Source organism: Brachionichthys hirsutus, chromosome 14 (genome assembly GCF_040956055.1).
Source record: "Brachionichthys hirsutus isolate HB-005 chromosome 14, CSIRO-AGI_Bhir_v1, whole genome shotgun sequence".
Lineage (NCBI taxonomy): Eukaryota > Metazoa > Chordata > Actinopteri > Lophiiformes > Brachionichthyidae > Brachionichthys > Brachionichthys hirsutus.
Genome location: NC_090910.1, coordinates 3,701,714 through 3,726,229, shown reverse-complemented (window position 1 = coordinate 3,726,229; position 24,516 = coordinate 3,701,714). Strand labels below are relative to the sequence as shown.

At 43.3% G+C, this 24,516-nt stretch overlaps 1 protein-coding gene and 1 non-coding gene across 2 annotated transcripts in view; one reads left to right on the top strand and one right to left on the bottom strand.

The window, feature by feature from the left end:
• pard3aa (par-3 family cell polarity regulator alpha, a) overlaps nucleotides 1-24,516 on the bottom strand; it is a 281,009-nt gene that overhangs the window by 252,639 nt on the left and 3,854 nt on the right. The gene's annotated exons all lie outside the window — the stretch shown is intronic.
• trnaw-cca (transfer RNA tryptophan (anticodon CCA)) lies at nucleotides 4,446-4,517 on the top strand. Its single transcript has one exon. It is a non-coding gene; the product is annotated as a tRNA-Trp (tRNA).

Here is a 24,516-nt window from a genome sequence, read left to right as displayed (position 1 = left end):
CCTCATGTACTCAGACCTCCGTGGTCCTCATGCTGAAACATGCCGTACGCTCAAATCCAGAAAACGTCGTACGCACAAAGAAATCCAGATGCGTGAAACCGTGCGTGGGCATGAATCCAAGCGCATCCCAACGTGGAACTGAGCGCACATGTTGGAGCAGCCAACCCCGCCCTGTCCACGCCAACATTTAAATACGCAAATCATATTTAAATGGACCCCTGCGCCTGAGATTCCCTTAAAATTAAGGGAAACAAAAGAATGAGTACGTCCAAGAAAAAAGAGAAGCTTTTAACTGAAGTGGAGGCGCGCAAATATGTCAATGTTGGCACGCTGTCCTCCGGTGCGAGCAGGAAGCGCGAGAGGAGCGCGTGTGTGAGGTGGATTAAGACATGCCGCACTTTACGCACGGGGTTATTAACACGAGTTCTTTGCGCACGGAGACAATCAGGGGCTCGTTAGAAGGATCTGATGCTGCGTTTTAACCAGCAAAGAAAGGGAGTCACTAAATTTCTGCGAGGCGCCGCGCATTTCCACGGTCACTTCACTGTCTTGATGCGTCTGAACTTTGACGTGAGAAAGTACGAACACACCAGGCACACCATGATGAGACCCCCCCCCCCCCCGGGGGTTTACGTTGATATTCATCCTGACACCATCAGACGACGAATTCCACTCACAGAACATCTGGAGACATCATGGAATGCTGGGAATATCGATTTATAATCCAGATGATGCCGTTCAGATGGTCTGTTCTTATGGATGCATGTTATGTTGGGTTATACAACCCACTAAGTGCTAAATAACATTATTAATCTGAACATTGCACATTAAACAGATGGTTTTACCAGAGACATCTATCTAATGGTCTTTGACCAGCCAATGGCTTCGTTCTCTACATAAAGGTATCTTGGCTATTAATGACAGCCATTAAGATGATATTTAATTACGGGTCATAAATATCAGATGATCTACCAGCTGTCGGTGAAACAACAGGATGTCAAGTCAGGATCGTTGCAGTTTTTAATCGCCACAGTCACGGACGGTCCTTTAAGAGGACCAAGAGTCAATCATCCAAACTTGTTCCTCAGATGGATTATAAGGAATAAATCTGATTCTGAGAGAAGCTCATCCATATAACTTAATCCCCCCCCCCCCCCACAGATTCAGCAAAGGAGCAGATTTGACTGATGCAGTTTTGATGTGACTTCTTCATAACGCTGACAGGGATTTACATCAGCCAGAAGTAATGCTCAAGAAGTCCCAGTTTTGGAATAAGTCCATTTCTGAATGTTTTAGTGTAAATGCCAAGGTCTTCACCGAAAAATACATCATTTCAATTTTCAGTTTTGACCTAGAATGGCACAGCTGGTCATGTTCAGTCTGCTTCTTATATTCCACCTGCCGTTAAATGTATGCATAAATGCATGCTTTCCTTCTCACTGAGAGGCGATCAAATTTATTCCACCTCTAACTCAACCGTTCACAAGCCTTGTTTGGTTGAATTATAGTGGGATTAAATCCAATAACAAAATGTGAATAGCCCATGAGCCAGACCAGCTAGTTTGATTTGTTTTAGGACTAAAATAAAACATTTATTTTCCTAAGGAGCAGCTCGTTCACTTTTCTTCCAGGATGCATGTTTCTACATTTGTCACAATGATCAGAAGAAAACAAAGTAAAGATGGCCACAGGTGAACTAGGAGGTAGCAACCCACTACCAAAGTCACCGCGGTTGGCGTGCATCGTCCACTACTCCCGATGATAAAGATAATCTTGTTCCATCACAAAGTGGAGAGTCTTGGAGATGCAAAATCCTGTTCCAGTTTTTGAACTCGCAGAAGGGCAGATCCCTGCAGCGATCATTCACCAAAGAAAGCGTCACAGTGTCTTCACCACGAAGAAAGTTCTTGATGGCATCCTTGCAAATGAAAAGAAAAAAGTGCCAGTGGTTTTGCTGCAGAGAAAGAATCTTTAAGAGCAGCAGCAAAATGCCCCCAGCAGCAACATGCCCCCCCAGCAGCAACATGCCCCCAGCAGCAACATGCCCCCAGCACATCAAGGACTAATGATGCAAAGTGAAGCTAAATCTAATCTAATCAAGTATTCAGAGAGTTTGACAAAAATCATGACTGTCCCTACATATATAATCACTCATGATATATTGGATTATATATATATATGTTTACATACATATGTACAGCATTTATGTATTCCCCTACATGACTTTGGGATTCCTTACCATCCTGTGTTGTCATTGTTTATTTGTATAAAGACCATGTATGTGACCTAACTGACTTTGTTCTGGGTACTTTCTTACTAATAATGCCTATTTTGTCAGAGGGTATGGTTATAAAAATCAAGGTAAATACAATTTAGCTGCCAGTTAACTTTATATATTATAATATTTATATAATATGTCTTACACATGCCACCTCAGATGATAGCATGAAGTGATTTATTTATTTATTTTCTTTTTCAGTCTTGGCACATGGACTATCAAGATGAATATTTGGAACATATTTTCCAGCATGCAAATATGTTTTGGATTTAATTAAAAGCACCATTTGCAACTGTGCATATACTGAGGTAAAACCAAGATAATGCATGGAATCGTGGGAGACTTTGTCTTCATATCCAACATGTTCAACTTTCAAGATTTAATACATAATCTGAGTTGTTCTTTTCCAAACGGCAGTGTTTTTTGATATCATTATTGAACATGTTTATGCATGGAGTTACCCAGAGTTAACCGAGTTCCCTGAATGCCCCAGCATGACGCAGCCGAGTAACCTGTGTTACATCAGCGTTTCCCATTCATTCATTTCATTATGGCGACTTGCCACAATATCAAATTCACCTGTTAAAGCTCTATTTTTGGAGTCCCCTCCTTCTCACTCACAGACACGTGTTTCCCACAACTTCACCTGTGTACTCAGTGTATTTAGAGGCACCAAAGTATATATATATATGGCAACCCTTTTAATTACTTTGATTTTTGACCTGTCTAAGAGCATGATGTCATCAGTGCTAGATTTATCAGAGGCAGTTCTTCCGTAGATCTAACCCTCCTATGGAGACTGAGAATACCTGCAAAATTAAAAGTCGGATAAGAAGTAACTTATACTAAATATATACAGTCATAGTTATTACCATTATCAGTCTGTAGGAAAACCTTCACATCGATGCCTTCTGAAGTCTGACGCATTAATTAAAGGCATCCAAATTGAAAATATGACTGTTGCCATATAAGTAATGAAACCTTTATTGCCAGATTTGACACAACTTGAGATCTCCATCATATTAATGACACCAGGCTCAGCATCAATACGCCGGCATTCAGATGAGAGTGGAACAGATACAGCAGCAGTGATGCAAAAGTAGTCGACTGATTGCCATGGAACTGGCGGCTTGTCCCGGGTGCAGCCCGCCTCTCTCCCGTGGACTGGGACTACCCAGACTTGGGAAACAGCGGTTCAGAAAATAAATGAATGAATGGCATGTCATGGAAAGGAAGAGGGAATTCTCCATATGTGCAAATCAAATTATTTAATATACTGAAAAGGACTAGAATGCAATCTGACAAAGCCCTTTTATTCAGACAAGCCTTACACACAACTACACACATCCTCATGTAAATAAAGTCGCTGGATTTGGATCCGCCAAACATTTATTTGTAGTGGATCCACATTAAAATCAGCAAAAGTGAGCAAAGTGAAAAGACAAATCCTGGATCAACCGCTCTCACCCGATGCACCGCAATAATTAAATAGAATATATTAAAACCCGTCATCGTCCCACCAAGTTTCACGGAAGTAAATCCAGTTGTTTTTGCGGGATCCTGCTGGCAAAATCAACTACCGGTAACCGAATGGGTGGAAACTTCTAGTGTCCAACCGGTTCAAAAGGCATATAATAATCGCTACCATGCCGATAATGAGCAGGTCTGCGTGTTGGACAACCTTTGCATTCAGCAGATGAGCAGATGAGCAAGGTGTGTGTGTGTGTGTCTATTGTTAGCTGGGCGCTAAGCGCCCCAGTGACCCGCTTTAGTCAGCACCAGCGCTACTCATTCATTCATGATGTTGGCAGAGTGACATCTCAGCCTGATCAGGTATCAGCTCATCTGCTGGAGGAGGTGAGGGGAAACAAAGAGGTGGTTGTTCTCTTTGTAACACACGCACACACACAATTTGAGACAAACGCTCAGACAATGGCGCCCTTTAGCCCATCATTGGCGTCTTTGCAGAGAGGGTTGTATATTCCCTGTCAAAGACCACACAGAGACCGATGCCCCAGACAAAAGTGGGGAGGGAGGTGTGTGTGTGTGTGTGTGAGAACACGTGCCTGTGAATGGGCTGTGATTGGTGCATCAGCCCCCTCTGCGAGTGTTACAACTCCCACAGCGGCAGCCATGCGTACTTCTCATATGTCCGGCCACTCAGCAGGACCTCGTGGCGCAACGGTAGCGCGTCTGACTCCAGATCAGAAGGTTGCGTGTTCAAATCACGTCGGGGTCAGAGCTTTTCTGAAGCCTGGCAGGCCTCACTGCAGGTTCAGCTGTTGCTCATTTATTTAAATGTCATAAGGAGAGCGGAGCAGGATGACGCAGTTTCACAAAGGAGAATGAAGTCTGGTCTGATAACACACACTCCTCTAACCTGAAGATGGGATAGATGAGTATGAAAATTTAAAACAAGGTCTGGGCTCATTGGGGAAGTCTCTTCTTTAGGCTTGTGTCTGTTCCAGTCATAATTCCCCGGCGTCGTTGTCTGGAGCTGTCATCTTGTCGGCTTGCTTTGTTAACCAATCATCACCTTGCTTGCCGTCCAGTTAGGCGTGTACCTTGCTCTGATTGCATTCCTGGTGCCGTCAATGTGCAGGCGCACCTACAGCTCCCCTTTCTCTCCCGTTGCTCTGAGAATTATTAGGTTTACACACTGCAAAGATTAAGTCTTTCTATCACGGCCTAATTGTTACGTAACGTAATCTGCAGTGATTTTAAAAAAAATGCTTTTATTGGCTTGACATGACATGAAAGGGCAACGTGTCTCTTCCAAATTAACTCCCACATTCTGTGGGGTTTTTTTTTGCTTTAACCTCAAACAGTTCATTCAGACAGGACTGGCCAGTCCACATACTTTAACTGCCTAAGCAAGAAGAGGATCCACCACCATTAGGCAGTGACCTCTGACCTCTGGGAATACAGCCTTCACACACACACACACACACACACACAACAATAGTAAAACAATTGCTGCAAGCTGTAAACAAGTAACCATAATGATACGTCACTCTACATCATGTTTATTATGAACAGAACGATACAGACACAGATAAACACACACACACACACACACACACACACACAAACAGCAACAAGAAAACAAAAGCTGGGCTGTCTGGTTCCATTTGCGCTGCAGAGTGACTGCCACACCTTCAGACACACCTCCTGGCTCTGATTGGTGGATCAGATTAAGGCGCGGTGGATTCTTTCCGCTGGCATTCAGACTATTTAAGTGTTGTACTACTAAAAGTGAGGGCACGTTGACAGCTTTGAGAGGATATGACAGCAAGTTATTTTAACGCAGGCGACATCCTGTGGCGTCAGAGAAGAATTTTAAACCGCGCTGCTGTCAGCCTGAAACAAATTCATTCATCAACGCATGGTAATTGCTGGTTTGTAAAAAAATGTATGTAGCCCTGATTGACGCAGCAGACCGACTGTCTGTGGGATAAACTCCTGTTGCTTTTCCAGTTGAGTTGAGTTTCAGGCTAGATTCAGCGCAATAAAATGAATTGAACTTTCTTCGGGGTACAACGATTGCTTCCTGGATGAAAACTGCAATCCTCAATCTCTGTTTGCAGGTAGATACTCGGGTGCTAAGCTAAAGAAACAGCATGCTAAATCTCCTCCCCTCGTATTCCCCTGAGACAAAGTCACCGCCAATAATATATACATTATTGATGCACAGTCACAAAGTGGCCACAGCCTGCAGAGAAATACGACACCTCGCTGCACACGCATGCAGCAGCACACGCATTCAGCAGTGTCGGTGGTGCTCTTATTATGGGAGCACCTCCATAGCTTGCATGACAAAAAGAGAAAGAATAATTAGAGACACAAAGTTTCATCAACGGCTATAAAGACCTTCCATATCTGGCTGGTAATTAATAAAACGGTGCTGCCGGTAGCACCATCGCCTCACTTGGAGGCAATAACTGGTAAATATTAACTAATTTACAAACTGCACAAAGTTTTGGCTCCACTGTAACTCCAGAACAGAGTGAGCCGTGATTTTCATCTTCCTATTTTAGGACTTTTGAAGATCATTCTATCAAGCATTAAAAAAACACACACACACACACAACTCAAGCTGGACGACACCCAGAATCAGAATCAGGAATAGAAAACTATCCGAGACTGTACAACAACGCACATTCCGCACTTTCATTGTTACCAGTACTCTATGAGTGATGGTGTCTTCATCCTCATGTGCAGGTTCTCTCCGTGTCTGAAAGGGTGTTCTGCGGGTTCTCTGGTTCTCCTCAGCATCAAAGTGCATCATAGGAACAGGTCATGTTGGCCCCTGCCCTTTTCCTCCCCTTGGGTATGAATGGAGGGCAGGTTGGCACCGATGATGTGCTCGGGACAGTTTTTAACTCGCAAACATGAAGTTATAGAATGCAGGACAGAAATCAGCTGGCGTCTGTAACGCTAAAAATACTGGCTGCCCTAAAAATGAGCCAACTCAAATTGTAAAAGTTCCAACAGTGAAGATACTGATTCGTAAATCATTTGGCTCATTCAACAGTTCAGTTCAATGCATATCACTCACATATTGGATGTTATTGTCTCAGATGCACTCGACAACATCTTCCACTCAGAAAATGCGAGCTTTTAATGAATCTTTATCATTTCTCATGAGAAAGCAACTTGATTATCCGCATTCAATTTGAAAAACGCATCAATTTAAGAGTTAACTACGAGGGATGTCTCGGTTCCATGGAGAATGCATGTTTAGTTCTTTAAAGATCACATATTATACTCCTTTTCCAAGGTATCACAGTTCCCAGACACTTCTATGAAATATCTGTAAAGGGTTTGGTCAAAGTAGCAAACAGATGCTGCAGGACAGCGTCTCTTTCCTGTCAAACTAAATTCATTGCGTGCATGCTTTCTGCAGATTTCTGCCAGACGCGTTTCAGTGGGTGATTACAGAAGTACACAAACTGCGCGGGATTCACTTGATGATGTTTTTGTGTTAGCAGTGACCCAAAAGCACAATAATAGTGTAGAAACATGGGGGAAAAGTGAGTTTTTCATAATATGTCTCCTTTAAGTTAACATTTTAACCGCCAGGCGGTGAAGAGCAGCAGCAACATTATAAGACAAGTTAAGCTTATAACATTCTAGGAGCCTGTCTTAAGCAGGTCAAAGTCCCGGAACATCAGAGAGCCTCTGGATGAGTCAAAACAAAGGGGGGGGGGGGGATGAGAAAAATACCCCCCCCCCCCCCCCCCCTTTGGACAAACGACACCTGGCTTTTCAAGCTCTGTGATTAGACAAGTTGTTTGAGTGGGTAAACATCTCTGGTTGTCTCTCCAGCTGTGTGAGCTTCTTGAGTAAGGGATTTGTAGTCCCCAAAATCTTGTTTCTTCAGGACTACAACTAGACACATCATCCTTCAGGATAAATACGCTAAAAGCTGAGCATCTGGTCTGGCTCTGTGTTTGTGCGTGCGTGTGTGTTTGGCCAGACGTGTGCGGTTCGGCGTGAGCTGGAGCCACTGTGGCGATCAAGGTAACAGCAACAGATTAAAGCAGGAGGATCCCATTGAGCAGCTCTATAATGAAACATCATTAGACCAATTAAAGAGCGAGCCTTCAGACAGGAAGTGCTGCTGTTCACAAGGCATAAGGCAGTTTGAAAATAAATAAACACAAATCCAGCAGTTGTCAGGCAAGCCAACTGACAGGAAAATGCTGTTAAAACATGATATATTCCGTATGGTCTGAAATAAATAAATAAAAAACTCTGGTCGCTGCAGAAATGACAAATTGCCCTCATTATTCTCACTATAAAAACTTCAGACATCTAAACTGGAAATTGCCCAGCTCGCACCTCAAACGTTGGCGTGCTTCCCAAAGAGTGTTTATTACAACTCGTCTGGTCATGAGCAACAGTAGAAGGGTTTCACACATACACACACACACACACACACACACACCCTTTCCTTTTTTTTCCTAACTTGTCTATTTGTGCTCGAAAGTACTCAATGTCAGACATTGTTTGAGTTTCATGCATTTTATTTTATTTTTTATGTGATTGTGACCGTCGCCTGCCCTCTTGGCAGCCTATTATGTTCTATTAAGATTTTATTTCCTAGGGCTGCGCTACCCCACGGTGAAGCACAGTAACCAATAGAAAGTGAGGCATACACAGAGTTCCGAGGAGAAAGTGCAGGATTTATTTGTGCTCCGTGTTCCTACCCCCCCCTTTCATTCAACCATAATCCCAGGAGTTATCCCTAAACACCAGATTCGCAAAGGTCTCAAGAGGAAAGTCTGGATCCAGTCTCAGGAGATCTGAGGAAGACGAGGCAGAGCAAACAAACACTCTTCCTATCTTCCTAATATGGACCGCGTAACACATGCATTGGCAAAGAAGTGTGTTAAAGAGAACATGTAGAGGCTCTCTGTAACAGTTTGTCACTAAAGATTCAATTTAAACAAATTACAAACACATTGTTATATTATAGAATGATTTCAATCAGGCTATGAACATTGAGGAGCAGATAAACACTCCCAGGCAATAATGGTGCCATAATTCTGCCTCAGTCGAGTAGCGTGTTGAGCGTTGAGCGTTGTCTTAGCAGGACGGTTTGTTCGTTTTCCTTGGCGTGTGACTTTCAAGTGGAGAACAGAAAAAACACACGTTTCCTTAATAGGTTTAAGAACAAGTCAATCTGTCAGTTTCGAACGATTGTCAAAAAATAAACCACTAGAAACAGAGAAAGCCGGTGTCGTGTTACCCGAACCCACAGGGAGCGATCCCATCTGTACAAACTGTCAGATCCGTGTCAGCTATTTGTGTTAGTGAATTGCAAATGTAGATTTTCCACAAAAATCCTGTTGCAGAATTGCAATAAAGGTATCAGTTATCCCTCAGTCGTTGCCTCTGTGTCACCATCCTTTACATAAAATAGAAAAAAGGGGGAAGCGAAAAAAAGCAGACAAACAAGCAACTAAATCAAGATGTGACAAGGAGAACAGGGAATGAAAGTCGGTGTCAATCCTGCAAGCGAAGACTTGCCTGTTTGCCCGAACTGGTTGAGCACCATGAGGCTGCTGGGACAGAGGTCGGCACACTTTAGTTCATTACTTCATAAGTGCAGGGGTGATGCACGCCAGATGGGCTCGCTAAACGAGCCAAGAGCAACACGGAGCAGAGGGCGACTCACCAGAAGAGACGACCCGCGGTGCCGATGTCACAAAACACACGCACGGCTCTTTCACGTGCTGCAGATGTGAACCCCAGAGGAGTGTTTTCTCAGCCGCGTGCTTGTTTGTGCGTCTGCGAAGGAGGGTCCGAGACTTAAACGTGGGCCGAGCATCATTATGCACTGCTCAATTGTGTACGGATTTTAGGAACACAATGTCAGTGCTGCCACTTGGGCTGACGGTCTATCTATTCGTTGATGGGTCTTGCAGGAGGGAGATGGAAAGGATGAAAGAAAAAAATGTCACTTTAGTGTAATCTGCGTTTCCTTTTTTTACGGAAAACTGAATGACGAGAATGTGTCATAATGACACTCGATTGAGTCACTCATTTTACAGAATATCCGTATACTGTATATGTGTGTGACGTGACCTTGGAGAAAAGGTCACTGCAGCTCAGAACACATTCACAACGAGGAGTCAGTCATGGTTTATGAAAAAGCAGCCGCCCGTGTGTGTGTGTGTGTGTGTGTGTGTGTGTGTGAGTCCCAGTGGGTTCAGGAACACCATATGTAGAGCAGACGTTGAAATCCCAAGCGTGTGAATGAAAGAGGGAGTGGTGACGCTTTGGTCTCACATGATGAGATAGCGTGGCTGTAAAATTGGCAGTTTGGTCATTTTAGTCAGGATTCTGATTATAACTGGGGTGTATGTGTGTGTGGGGGGGGGGTGGGGGTTGTCAGAGAGAGGTAGGACAACTGGTGGTTGGTGGTCTGACATAAGCAGGAAGGCCGAGAAGGAGTTTCAGCAGCGTAACATGGAGGCGGAGCGAGGCCACACTCGCTGCTGCTGCTTCTTCTTGTTCAAGCTTTTTTACTAAAGTTCATGAACTACAAAGGGTTAAACCGCATAAAGCTTTCAAAAACATCATCACCAAAAGCATGAAGCACAACAATTCCTCACAAAACCGCACTTTGGCTGCAGTTCGGGGGGGAAAAGCCACAATAACAGCAATGAATGCGACAGAAAGAGAAAACGCTCTGGAGTAAGAAAGCAACTCGACGCCGACATCCAAAACGCTCAGCAGCAAATTAACTTCAGTAAATAGTGCATGCAATGCTGCTTTCAAAAATATGGAGGCAAAATAAACGTCTTCTTTGACAGGACAGCTTTATAGTGTGAAACATTGTGCAAACACCAGACAGGTTACTGGAAAGCTGACAATAAGGAGGAGAAAACAGCACCAGTATCAACCCAAACCGGTCCGCCCACTGCCACCAGGCTCACACAGAGTAAATATAGAAGTCGAACATGCATGACGTGCACAGGCAGGCAGAGACAAGGTTGAGTACAAGGTATTAACTGCCTAGTATATGTACGGAATATTGTTTTTCCTTTCACACCTCGTGATTCTTGAGATTCTGGTTGCTTTTAAGACGCACCATGAGGCAGAGCGCAGCAAAGTCAGTCTTCAAACCAGAGTTGCATAGCTCGGTCATGCTCATTAATTAAGGTGCAAACGTACATCTCATATCCTCCTGAGAAAAGCACAAGCAGGGAGGCAGAATAATGGAAGCGCTCCGACCTCGGCGCAGCGTGTTCCAGCCCCTTTGTTTTTATTTTGAAGGACCTAAATCTGTTGTGCATGAATCAGATTTCAGGACTTCAAAAAAACCCGACTCTATTTGAACATGCAGCCTTCTGATCAACCTTGTGGCCTCCTCCTCTAAGTCGCGCTCAATCGACTGAAACACTGCGTAGAAAATCAAAGGCGGGCTTTTTCATCGTATTTATTGCGGACAGGAAGTCCGGATCAGGTGAGAGCACTGAGCAATGGCCTGACAGGACGTACTGTATGCATGTCTAGTGAATGACAGAACTGGTAGTCAGGTCTTTCTGCATGCAGCTGGTTGCTTCAAGGTGAACTGCAAAGCTCCTATCTAAACAATAATGGGGGGGTAGTAGTATGCACAGGTACTTTTTTGCACGATATACAGAAGTTTTAGTAGTAACATTTGTACTGGGAAGTTAACATAAACACACCCAAATTCATTTTAAGTGATGCTATGATAAATGGTCTCCGACTGGAAATGCAAGTCCAATTCGACATATTCAGACTCAATAAACTGCAGAGTTTCCAGTGTGACAGGAATTCCAGGATTTCTGGATGTTTGTCAGGAGGAAAAAAAATTAGGAAGAAGCAGGGAAAGAGAGAACTAAGGAAAGTCGCTTTCCAGAGTATCACTGCGAGCCAACATCCTAAAACCTCAAACGCTGACATCTGAACCTCTGACCCACAATCACTGAGAATGAAGTGATGCACTGAAGAGCACATGGAAAAAAAACTCTAAAGAGAGAGAGAGGGGAAAGGCAGCCCAAAGCCTGAAGCTGAGCTCCGCACAACCGCTCCAAACTCTTACAGGGGCAAAAATCATGCAGTTCATGTGAAGGTTTCAAGTAGCAAATCTGATTTTAATGATGATTAATTATACCAAACAAAATAATCACACACACACACACACACTTTAGGCCACCATATTATGAGTCAATGGAATACAGCAGTAAGTGTCCGTCCAAACAAACACTGACTGAGTGGCATAGAAGAGAAAGAATTGTGTGTGTCAACCATGATATTTCATTACAGGCCAGGAAGCAACAGCTCTGTTGAAAGTCCAGAGACTCTTCTTTTACCGTCTGCATCTGATTTGTTTATGATTCTGGAGGAAGAGACACTTTGAAAGAATGAGGAATCACGTCACGCATCAAACCACAGTCTAGGCAAAGGCTATATTTAACATCCACTACTACATTTCATCTGAAATTACTCTCATCATAAAAGTGTTTGAAGCACGCAGCTCTCGTCTTCGTCCTCTGAGGCTGAATATCTGAAGCAAAACAAGTGCAACAAGCATCTGTGCGTTTGATTTGCTTCTCGATGATGATTGGTCAGTACTCGTTGGCCCAGAGATTCACATTAGGTAATACGAGAGACCTTATACACCCGCCGGCCGGGCCTGGCGCACCACACAACGGCGGACTGCAATTATCAGGACAATCAAAACCTCTTACTTACTCAGGTTTAAAAACAGTCAAACCTGTTCAGCCAATAAACCAAAGCCCCCCCCCCCCCCCCCCCACCCACACACACACACACACTTTCCATTGTGTGGCGTAGTGAGCAGGTGAGTTCTCATACCAACATTCCAGCTTCTTGCTTGATAAGACAGTTTGCTCCATAGTTGGGGAAATGCTCATTGCTGCGTTGAAGGAAACGGGAAGCAAATATGAAAAAGGTTTTGGTGTTGAAGCCCGGCTGGGTAAGTTCAGGCAGAGAGGAGGGAGATGGAAAGTGAAGGAAGGCGGGAAGAACGCCAAAGAGGGAAAGAAAGACGGGTTTCAGAATTTCCCTGAGGCGAACTGACCAATCACGCTTCATTTCAGTCACCTTTAGAGCCTATGACGGAAACACCGGAGGGAGGGAGCCATCGTTCTTTCCTCCCATTTCTTTCATGTGCAGTACCGATCAGGCACAATGGGAATAAAGGCAAGTATGAGGTGAAGATTTCTCTGGCCCGGTTTCACAGTTTCGATACAAACATAGTTTGATGTGTCACAGCAAGAAACGTTTAACAGACGTGCTGATGACTGCTTTGGTCCACTGCAGGCGTGCTGACTCAGCGTCCCTGTGTTACAGCAACGGAGCCATCAGCACTGTTATTAAAGTCAATTCGCTTGCAAGCAGGAGTCGAGTCGGGTGGTGGTGAGAGGATGAGGGGCCAAAGTCACACCACAAGGGTGTAAGAGCCAGGCTGTTAGTATTTGAAATAAGTCATTCCAATAAATTATTTGTTTAAGGGCAACTAAGAATTGACTTTTGACCTGCTCAAGGGCACCTTGGCAGTGCTCTGATGGTAAAACTGGCCCATCTCCAGGCACCAGCACACGTTCCTCACTTCGACTGGAACCGAACCGGTGGAATTCACCGCTTCCCAGCACAAGGCCCAACCCACTGAGTCACTGCCGCCCCCCCCCCCCCCCCCACGGGTTCTAAGATATTTAAACAGTTATTTGGGAATACCTCCAAACCTTCTGTCAGTTGCAGGTTCCTTTCTGCCGAACCTGCAGTAGTGAACAGTGCACATGTATATGAAGTTGGAAATCTCTCACCAGGATGACAATTGAAATCAAACTAAGTTTCGTCGAGGGGAAATATGTCTCCCAGAGCTCAGTGAAAACTCATGCCGCTCCGAAAAGCAAAAATACAGGCAGAAAAAAAAGTATTAATCAATGTATTAAAAAAAAAAATCACAAACAATCTGTTGTCCATCCATCCATCCATTTTCATCCGCTTATCTGGGGCCGGGTCGCGGGGGCAGCATGCAGGTTCCAGCTGCATTTTATTTCCCCCCCAACTATGTCAAGTTCTTTACTGTATTTCCACTCATTTAAGCATTATTTGCATTACTCTACCTTAATAATGTACTTATTATATATGTCATTCTGATTAATGTATGACCGAGAGATGACTACAATGGACAAGCGCCCCAATTCAATCTGGTTTACGTCAGCCTTGTGTGAACACGACTCAAAACATGACTCCTGCTCATATTACTGAGGCCAGTGTGAGTTATAAAAAAAAGAAAATATTTGAGTTAAGACATGTTTCCTTTAATTTTTCATTACAGACGAGGAAATGTGCTTGTGAAACGAGCCCCACTCCTGCACGATGAATGCAATCTGCTCCTGCATCCTGCGTGCCTGGAGTGTGAGCTCGGAGGCCAGAGTTAGAGAGAAGCACGCTTTCACCACTCAACAGCTTTTCTGCTCACTGTGTGTTGAAGCTTGGCAGTACGAGCGGCTTTCAGAGCCAGAGGTTTGAAGGGAGATGCCTGTTTGCTCGCACGCATTGTCAGCAGCCTTGCTAGTGCAAGTATGCAGGCCTGTTTTTCTGCAATGATGTCACTGAAAAGGGCTTCCTGGATTAGTGTCATTGCTCTGGATGAATCAGCATTATTTTTGCCACAGAAAACTGGAATCAGTCTGATAAAATGAGGTCATGGTGTCTGCGATCATTCAGACTGAGGGACGTGGCGCCCCCATTCAATTCTGGACAGGGCGAGTCGAAGAAGAAGAAGAAGAAGAAGAAGAAGTCTTCCAAACAAAATGAACATTTCACGGTAGTCAATCGTGATGGAGGAAGTGCTTGTGGGGACGATCGGCAGAATCATCAAAGCTGGAGACTGAAAAAGGTTTGCATGAGTGTTAACTATAGTAAAATCATAGATATAATGTGCTACTATGGGTTTGCTTGATCACGCATGGGCGAGAAAACAAGTGGAGGGAACACAAATAATGGCGCCAGGCTGCAGCTTCCCTTAGTAACCATACAACCTGTAAAAACTCTATTTCACTCTTGTGTCTAAACATGAGCCGCCATCATGTTTCCGAAGCGTATGATCACATAAATGAGCAGGTGGGAATATCACCACGAGACATTAGGGACATAAAGACCTCCAAAAAGACGGACTGGTTGACTGAGAGCAACGCGAACGTGAATAAGAGCGGATGACAGCTGTAGCTTTTTCATTTTTAAATAGAAGCAGGAAGAGGAGAAAACAAAATACAGGAGATGGGAGGATAATGACGATAAAGGAAAGGGGTGGGGTGAAAGAGGGAAGACTTAAAATGGAGACGCGGCGATGGGAAGGCAGTTGGGGGGGTAAAAAAAGAAAAAAAAAGATGTTGAGAGAAAGCACCAGAGGCAGCGCTGCGAGGTTCAAGCTAATGAGCTCAGTCTTTACAGATGAGAGTAGAAATTCACACACACACACACACACACACACACCAACATGCCCATGCTTGAAAAAAGACAGTAAGGTAAAACAACCTCAATACATCTCATTTCCTTTGGCTGTGCATGTCGCTAAGCTGCAAGTAGCAAGCAGGGTAAAGTCAAGCTGCCTGAAAAACGAGTCGGAGGCACATGAACCCTTCAGCCCGGATGGGTTTGACTTTTATAGCACCTCTCCAGAGTGCACTTCACTCTGTGTTTGGCTCGCGTTGCACGTGCCTCCTCTGTTCGACGACGTTCCGTGACCTTACGCAAGCACGCACGCCTCGGCACAAAAGTCACAGCGTTGCAACAGATGTTTGATCACATGCAACAAGGCAAGTAAAGGTGGCAGCGAGCCCCTGCTGCACCAAGCTTGCTGTTCAGATCACTGTTCAGATGCAGGGTGATGTAAGTGTCTGTTTGATTGCTGAAGCAAAGATGGGTGGAGGATGAAGTATGTTTATACAGCTTTTCTTTGTCCAAATATTCAAATACATTAGCATACAAGTAAATGGCCACACGAATACCTGCGAGGACTTGTCCTGCCGGCAGTGCGCCAGTCAGCAGGCTCTCTGGCGTAATGTGATCTAACACACTTAACAGACACCATTCACTTTCTACAGCGGTGGATGAAAAGGAAAACACACACACACACACAAAACCCAGCAAAGCTTCGAGTAAGACATCAACCAGTTTCAGCTCCAGCCAATAATATTGGACTTTTCTTTATCATCTACAGAGAAATAAATTACCACCAACTGGAGCCGTCCGGTTGACCGAAAAACCAACTTGGCCTCGGTTGAAAAAAAAGCTTCTCTGAAAGCGTGGCTAAGTTCACAGAAAGAAAAAAAGTATTTTGCATGTCTCGTACAGCTGATTGTCGTGTGTTGTGATAATAAAGAGGGAAGGTTTAAATCAGAAGATGATTTAACGAAACACGACAGCAGCAGGAGACACTCTGTAGGTACCTGGTAAGGGAGCCCCCCCCCCCGCACATACACCAGGAGCTACGGCTACGCGAGTGATTAATATTATAGTGCTCTCTTTTGTCTTACACTAATATAAGACGTGCGTATATATATTTCAAAATTGATATACAGCAGTACATTTATTTGTTTTCTATTAAAATATGGTATCAACCGTGTGTTGCTGTGTTTATAACCAATGTCTTATCCAAGTCATTTTTCCCGGGAATCTTGGGTTCATAAAACTAGTCTAGTCAATATTATCATTGTGTTCTTGAAACTTGAAAGTTCATGTTCATTGCGATATATAAATCTTGATAGCAGGGTTCAGACTACGGTATTTAACATGTTAATAATAGCAAAAAATGGGTTTATGTCATATATTTTTTTGTTTCTGCTTAATTAACCCTAAATCACTTTCGGTTTTATTTAATTTTTTTGTTGAAGTAATATATTTGTTGTTTATGTAACAATGTGTTAGGTTACACGTTTCTCACAGGTTGTGAGTCATGTACAAATGTATTATTCAATAAAACCGAAACCAAGACTCAACTCTCAAAGAATTAAATGAACTGAAAAGGAAACCGAGGACCGATTCCCACAACCGGAAACCCCTGCCATCAACATGTAAAAAGAAAAACAGCATTGCCTGGATGATCTTTCTTTTTCTGTGTGTGTGTTCATAAATAGCACCGGAATACCTACCAGCAACACCTTTTCGATTGGCGTACCTAGAATTTAAATTAATGCAATAGAATAGAGGCGTTTTCAATCCTTCACCCAGAGACTGCAACATCAGCAGAGATCAATATCATTTGTCAGTAAAGTAGTAAAGTTTTAGATATTCAAATAGCCGGTTGCAATTTCTCACAAACGCATAAACACAGTGAGCCTTTAAAAAGTTCTCGTGTTTTCCAGCTGCACGTCTTTTGTCTGCACTTAATGGCCCCGTTTCACGGCACAAGCAACAACTCATCATACAGTGACATGTTCTCTGGCCAGAAAATTACTCCGGCGAAGATAAATCGCCGACTTTGGAAATTCGTCAGTGAAACGATGACCACTGAGAACAGATGGGCTGACACTCACTGCTCATTTGCAGAAACGCAGTTGTTAAAAACGTAAATGCGTGCAGTAATCCAGTGTAGACACGATGAATAAGTTCCATCTTCACCGGATTTTCTTTTTTAAAGGATGCACTGCAGCACGGGAGATGGTGCAAATTTGTTTTGCAATAAAAGAAAGGATTTTCAAAAAAATCAAAGTTCACCAATGTCAGGTGAAGATCAGGGCATGTCAGGTCAAGCAAAAAAATCATTGAAAAAGCTTCTCAGATGACTTGAAAAAACATTAGGAGTAATCTTTGATCCTTTTTTTTCATAAACAAGCCTTGGATTCTAAGGGCACAATTGAGCTGGTTCTCTTGCTCAAAAGGCCACGTGTAACTCGCATTAGACACACTAAAGGTCAAACAAAAAAATATAAACATGTCAGAGAAATAAGACAATGCAGATTCTTCTCAAAAATAAAAAAGGGGAAGTTCGAAGTTCAACTTAAATCACATCTAGCGACTAAAGCACAGACCCAGCCTTGACTTTAGTAAATTCACAAAGACAGGAATCCACCTCAGAGTAAGTAGCAAACTTTTCCATTCACTCTGTTCATTCTGCGCCGCTTGATTCGAAATAAGTCTGTCCGAATGGCTGCGATGTCCCACAGTCCCGCCAACGCCTGAGCTCTTCTCACACCAAGGATTTATTTATGTCCTCCAGCTCTGTCAAGATGCTTGAGAGGAAATATGGGCGGGCACATAGTTTGGGGCAAAAACAGATCTCAAGGTGACATCTGGGATACATTGCCAGGCATTTTGGGAGGAATATTGCAGAGGTGAATGCATTTTCAATAAAGCAATTACGGATAAATAATTGTGTCTATTTCATTCTAATTCAGGCTGACCCGAATCACGTATTTTTGAGAAAGAAAAGGTTTGTTAGCTGAAGGTCTCCAAAATCACAGAAGGAAAAAGGGAGGTCATCTATCACGGAGAGAGAGAAGAGAGGTTATTCAGCAATTTGGCAATGGAAATGAAAACCTGTCCTCAGTTCAACAAAACAAGAGGGATTTAAAATCCTTGCATAATAGATGCCGGACCAGCAGAACAATTACAGCAGGTAAATAAATATATGCGAGGCTTGAGACCACATGAAACACTCACGCCCACACACACCTACGGACAATTTGGTGTAACCAATTTAGGAATCAAACTCGGAACTTTCTCGCTGTGAGGCAACGGCACTGCTCGCCGTGCAGCCCTACTAATTCTGTGTTACCATAAATCATCAAAGACTAAAAAACAAAGAATGCTGAATAAAGTTGAATTGAGTCACACAGGTCCAATTATCTACAACCGTGTTTATTGACTTTATCTTTGAATGGCTTTGGGTATTTCTCTTGCGTAAGGGTTCAAAGACCCAAAGTTTATTAGCACAATCAAAGGCTAATGACTCGTACTATATCAAATCCTTTTCCAAGTCTGCCTTGGATCAATCCAAACCACAATCCTTTCGACACCTACACACGATTCCCGTCTTTACTTCTCTTCGCACCAGTGTTGGACACTGAGCTGCTAAAGCAAGGATCAGGGAAGAGATCATCAGAGCAAAAAAACATGGGCAGCAAAACTAAATACCGACTGAGTGCTCCTAACAAACAGATATTTTCTGGCAACCTGAGACAGGAGAGTTCGCGGACTTCACGGTTCTCTTGGAGACCGGAGAAGTGTTCAGTTTTCTTTGTCTGATACATTTTTGGGGTGCGGGATGTTGCACTCGGTCCGTCTCCAGCTGTCGATCAAAGCGATTTCTATTCCTATGATGGCGCCGCTCTAGTTGCGCCACCAGTATCTCCTCCAGGAGAACGTCTCTCAGATACAGTTCCCAGATTGTGGCACGATAAAGTGTTTTCAGTCAGGGAGTGCATGCTATCAAAGACCTGCAGCATGATTAATTCTAAGATCTGAGCTCAGATTAGGTTCGTTTTGCTCACGCTAAGCGATACAAATCCAGCTTAATGCCTCAAACAAATGCAGAGGCTGCCTCCTTTCATTGTTCAAATTGGTGACTAAAGGTGGTGGCTTTGATAACTTAACCTTGGCTGTGTCAGAATTAGCATGTTTGCTATAAACATCCAACTAAAATCTAACACAAAGCGTGAGTTTTGCTACCTTTGATGTATCTGTGTGTTGTGTGTCAACAAAACAATATTCAAGATCAAAGCTACGCCACAAAAAGCACCACGAATGACAGCAATTCAATTCGTTAGCTTGAGCATTGCAAAGAAGCGCGCCTTAATGAGGTGCAGCCGTACCTCGACAAACGAGCGCCTTTACATACGAGTGTTTCCGATACACGAGCAAATACCTGCGAGCAGTATTTAGCTTTGTGATGCCCGTGTAAATTTGAGATGCGAGCACGTTGAGCACGCTTCCAGATGCCGAAGCTAATTGGCTGAGCGCTGTGCGCGCTCCAGACACGCTTCGCTCCTTCAGCGACTTTGGCTAGCTGTATATCTGTGAATACAAAGAAAGCGAGCGGTAAGGATGGCAGTGAGGAGGAGAAAAAAACGCACGATGACGATGGAGATGAAGCATGAAATTATTGTTCAGCGTGACCGTGGGGTCCGTGTAAGTGATTTGACACGCCAGTACGAAGCAGAGTCCATCGACGGTATGAATCCCCAAACAGAAGGATGCTACCAAGAACACAAAGACTTCCAAAGGCAGAACTATTATGTCTAAGTTTATGCTCCTCCTGCGCACTGCACACCGCCATTAGTGCTATCGTCTGTCTTGAAGGAAAAACTCACAATAAAATATAGTTTATTATATTATTGTGTGTGTGTGTGTGTGTGTATCTATGTAGCCATTAAAACCGTTTTTTTATATTATTAGCTGATTAGCTGATATTAGATGATTTGGGTGACGGATCTAACCCTAACGGATTCATTTTGAGTTACGAGTTATGAATGATGCTCGTATGTCAAGGTATTACTGTACATGGCAGATGTACGATTGTTCGGTAGCCAAAAGCAAAGCTCTAAATGACTGAAATAATCCCTCCGCCCTGCTCGGCATGCTTCCAACAGCAACTCTACAAAGTGATCATATGCCAGAACTATGTGTCATCTAATTGTGTACCTGCATCCTTGTGGCCAAAAACAAATAGGGCATGTAGCAGCAAGGAACAAAATGTGTAAGTAATAGCTACGTTATTAAGGGCTGCATTCCATTTAGATGTCTTACCTCATTGGCCTGGGACTCGTACGTAGTGGCGCACTCACTGATGGACATAAATGGAAAACACTTATTGTTTAAGGCTCTAACACCGTCTGTGCTTTAGCTGCTTCTGTTCTTCAGCGGAACACAAATGTAATAATTACACTTGGTCATTTTAATGGCGGTTTTTATATCAATATTTCTCTATCTTTTTTTTCCGAGATGTCCCATTTATTTGAACGGACAAAGCCAAGTAGAGTAAACAGGACGAGGAACATCTGTAACCTCATCAAAAATATATCACAAGAAATGACAATCATTCAGAGGCCTTGTTCCTAATTCTTGGACAAATAGCCCATCCCTGTGCTTCAGTCGCTGAGTGTTCTGTAACTACAATCCCCGGTCGCAGGAATAATGTGTTGGCAAAGCAGAGGCTCACGCCCAAGAGCGCCTGGCGCGGCGAGCATGTCGAAACACTGCGAACCGCATAGTCGGACTTTGCTTCAACTTGCTCTCATATGGATCCAGCTGGAGCCCAAAATAAATAATAAATTATATCTCGTAACAAGTCAATGCTACTGTTCATAAGAGAAATGAACAAAATCACCACAGTTATATAATAGTACATGTCAAGAGTAAGAATGTTATGAATTAGTGATACGACTCTCCACAGTGTAATTGTTAATAGAAACCACTAGTGAGACGGTGGCCAGCTCTAACCTCAGTCCATTACATCAGTGCGTAACAGGGGCAGAGCAGGGCAGTCGAAAAGATCATCTTTTTCATACCTGGCTTCAAAATATTAACAATGCAGGAGTTAAGTTCTCCCTATGCAGGGCTTCTCAGGCTTCCTCCCACCTCCAGAAACAAAAATACAATTAATGACTCTGAATTGACAGAAGGTGTGATTGTTTGTCTTTCTACGTGCTCCGCCTCCCAACCCACAAAACCACACCCCACAAACAACTCGATGCAGGGCCGTGGATAAGAGGTTACGCTATATAAGAGCAGTCCATTTACCATTTGCACACCAACCATGAAAAGTAAAAGTGAGTCAATGTGTATTTTTAACAGATTTTTTAATCCGTAAATGGAGTTTTCAATTTTAAAATGGAATATTTGTTTTCTAATGTCATTCTGGATTTTATCCGGATGAAATTTGGTGGTGAGATAGAGGCCCCCACCCTACATGACTGTGTCAAATTCCATAAACATCGGTCAATAATCAACCGAGGTATTGAGGAACACATCTTGAAGCTCCATTGATTTGCAATGTTACCGGAAATTCAATGTGATCCATCATCCAGGATATGGATCACATTGAATTTCCGGCGGCGGCCATAATCCAGGATCCTGGATCCTGGATTATGGCCGCCACATCAGAGGTAATAACTGGTGAATGGGGTAAATTGACAAAATAACTCATAAATGGCCTAATTTTACAGCAATTGACATTATATTATTCATCTTATTTTTTTGCAATGTGCTAATTTTTCCACTATCACACAAACTTTGAATTATAATGGTTACTGGTTCCCAAACAAGACCACAACAGCACTGCATTACATATAAGCCTTTGATTTTATTGCATTTTTAATACATCATGTCTGTACAAGTAAATATATACTTTCTTTATTTGTTGAATTTTCAGACCAGCAGGTTTTCACCAACTTGGGTGAGCAAAGCATCGGAATCCTTCTCTCCTTGCAGCCTCTGACATTCCTGAGTTTAAAAAGAGACGAGCCTTTCCACTTAAACGCATATTTAATTACGATCAAGGGCAAGGCATTACCGCCATTGCCTTGTTTTTAACTGTTCACAGATACTGATTAGTCGAATAGCAAATCACCAGAGCTTAGCAACTATCTAAACCTCATGCTCGATATGTCTTGTAAATGTGGATATACGTATATTAAACACGGAGAGCTTCACAATCTACTTTTGAACTTCAAACACTTCACGTGGCTCTTTCCTTTTGCAACGTCGCTGGGGATTAATGCCAAAAGAAGAATTGAATGCAACATTGTGTTTTAATGGAGCGAATAGAGAAATGCTATTTCAGATCTGAGTATAGTCTATATACACTGTGCGCCTTAACGCAAATTCAATTGTGACCCATTTTTTTGACTAAATGACGCTTATTTTGCACATGCACGTAAACACGGCCACAAATTTGCACATTTAAATAAATCTTCACCGCCATGATAACGCTATACCTGATCCAAGAAGAAGAAGAAGGATAATTTCTGCAGTGGATAAACACAGCAAAGCAAAAAACGATGAAAACCACATCAGTAGCGGTAAGAGAAACTGACCCTGAACGCCCCAGCATATACGTAGCTGTAAAACCACTCACGCAACGGATTGGCAACGCTGCTGCATATTAGGGCTTTGGCAGATATCCCTTATGGCATTTGCGTTTAGGGGCTACTGCCAGAAAATCCGTTTCAATTTACAATCCAGGGCTGATCCTCTCGTCCCTGTGCGTGCCTGCTCCTTCACCACGTATCTATAAGATATATCGGCACGTGGGCCCAACTAAGATGCACGCCAGCGTCGTGAAACCTACCTCGGACTAACCCTGAGAAGAGACTCTGTTTGGGCTAGATAAAGATCCTGGTGCGGTATCGTTGTCCTTGGTGGCGTTCGCTCGGGTAGACATGCTGGTCAGAGAGTTGTTTCATGCATCACACAGCAAGATTGTTTCTCAATTCTCCTCGTCATTGGTTCACATGCAAAACCTCACAGATGTGCGGCATGTACAGTGCGGTTTGCACATTCGTTTTATAGGCTGGACTCGTGACTGCACTGAATCCCTAACGGAGGAGCTTGTCTCGAGAGTTACGTTTCCAAGGTTCGGCTTTAAAATGAGGGCAATCGTAATCCCATTTCTGCACCTCGTCCATTTGAATGGAATGCAGACTTTTGGTTAAATTGTGATATTTCCTATTTAGCTCCAGATCTTTTTGCAGGAGCCGTCTCCAAATGGGTCCTACTTTTGGCCACAAAAACACGCCTGTTGCCTTTGTCTGAATGTTCGGGTTTATTGTGCGTCGCCTGTTCATCGGATCTGCATCTTTTCAGTGCCAATGAAAACACTGATGCTCTTAACTGAAAGCCACCACATTCACATCCTAGTTAATTTCAAATCTATATCTGCCACTGTCAAAGCTACTTGTCGTGTATACTGTTTATGTGTTTACACTGGCAGGCCCGACTTTGTTCTTTAAGACCCCCTTAAGGCTATATTTAACTACGGTCTGCTTCCATTTACTGTCACGACACTGTTATCAGCTTCAATGTGAAATTATAGGCTTTTTTTTTAGCACTGTGCAATCTGTTCTCAGCAGAGACTGCTTCATGTTCTTTTATAGTGTGGTAATACGGCATATTGCGTGAAGCGCATTGGAGAGCTTTAACAACTAGAAAACGACAATCAGAGATTGCAGACCCTCGCCTCCAATAGACTATTCGATCTTGTGAGACAGTAAACAGGGCTTCCGGATCAGAGGGGCCAAACCTGCTCTAGCTTGCTGCTCCGGAATGTACTACAAGCTATCTTCTGGACTCTTTTTCCCATCATGCCATTCGTGTCCCTCCCTCTTAAAGTGGCAGTTTACAGCACAGGCACAAATCCAGGTATAAAAATAATTCTAGAATCTGGATCCAGATCCGGATCAAAGCCATTCTCGGGGAGGACCGAGCCACGGACAGAGCCTTGCTTGTGTAAAAATTTCAAGTCGATTGGGTTACTAGTTTTTGAGTTATGCGCTCGGACAGACAAACAAGCAAACAAACAGACAGACAGACAAACAGACAAACAAACAAACAAACGCACCCAATTGCAATACCCTCGCCTCCTCTTCGGCGATGGTAATTAAAGACAATTCATTTCCAGCACGAGAAAAATTGGCGTAAATCTCAGTCCTTAGATGGCAGCATGTCAAACTCATGACTTTTGGAGCAACGACTGAGTGAAGTTTTTACTGGAAGACCGTCTGGCAGAG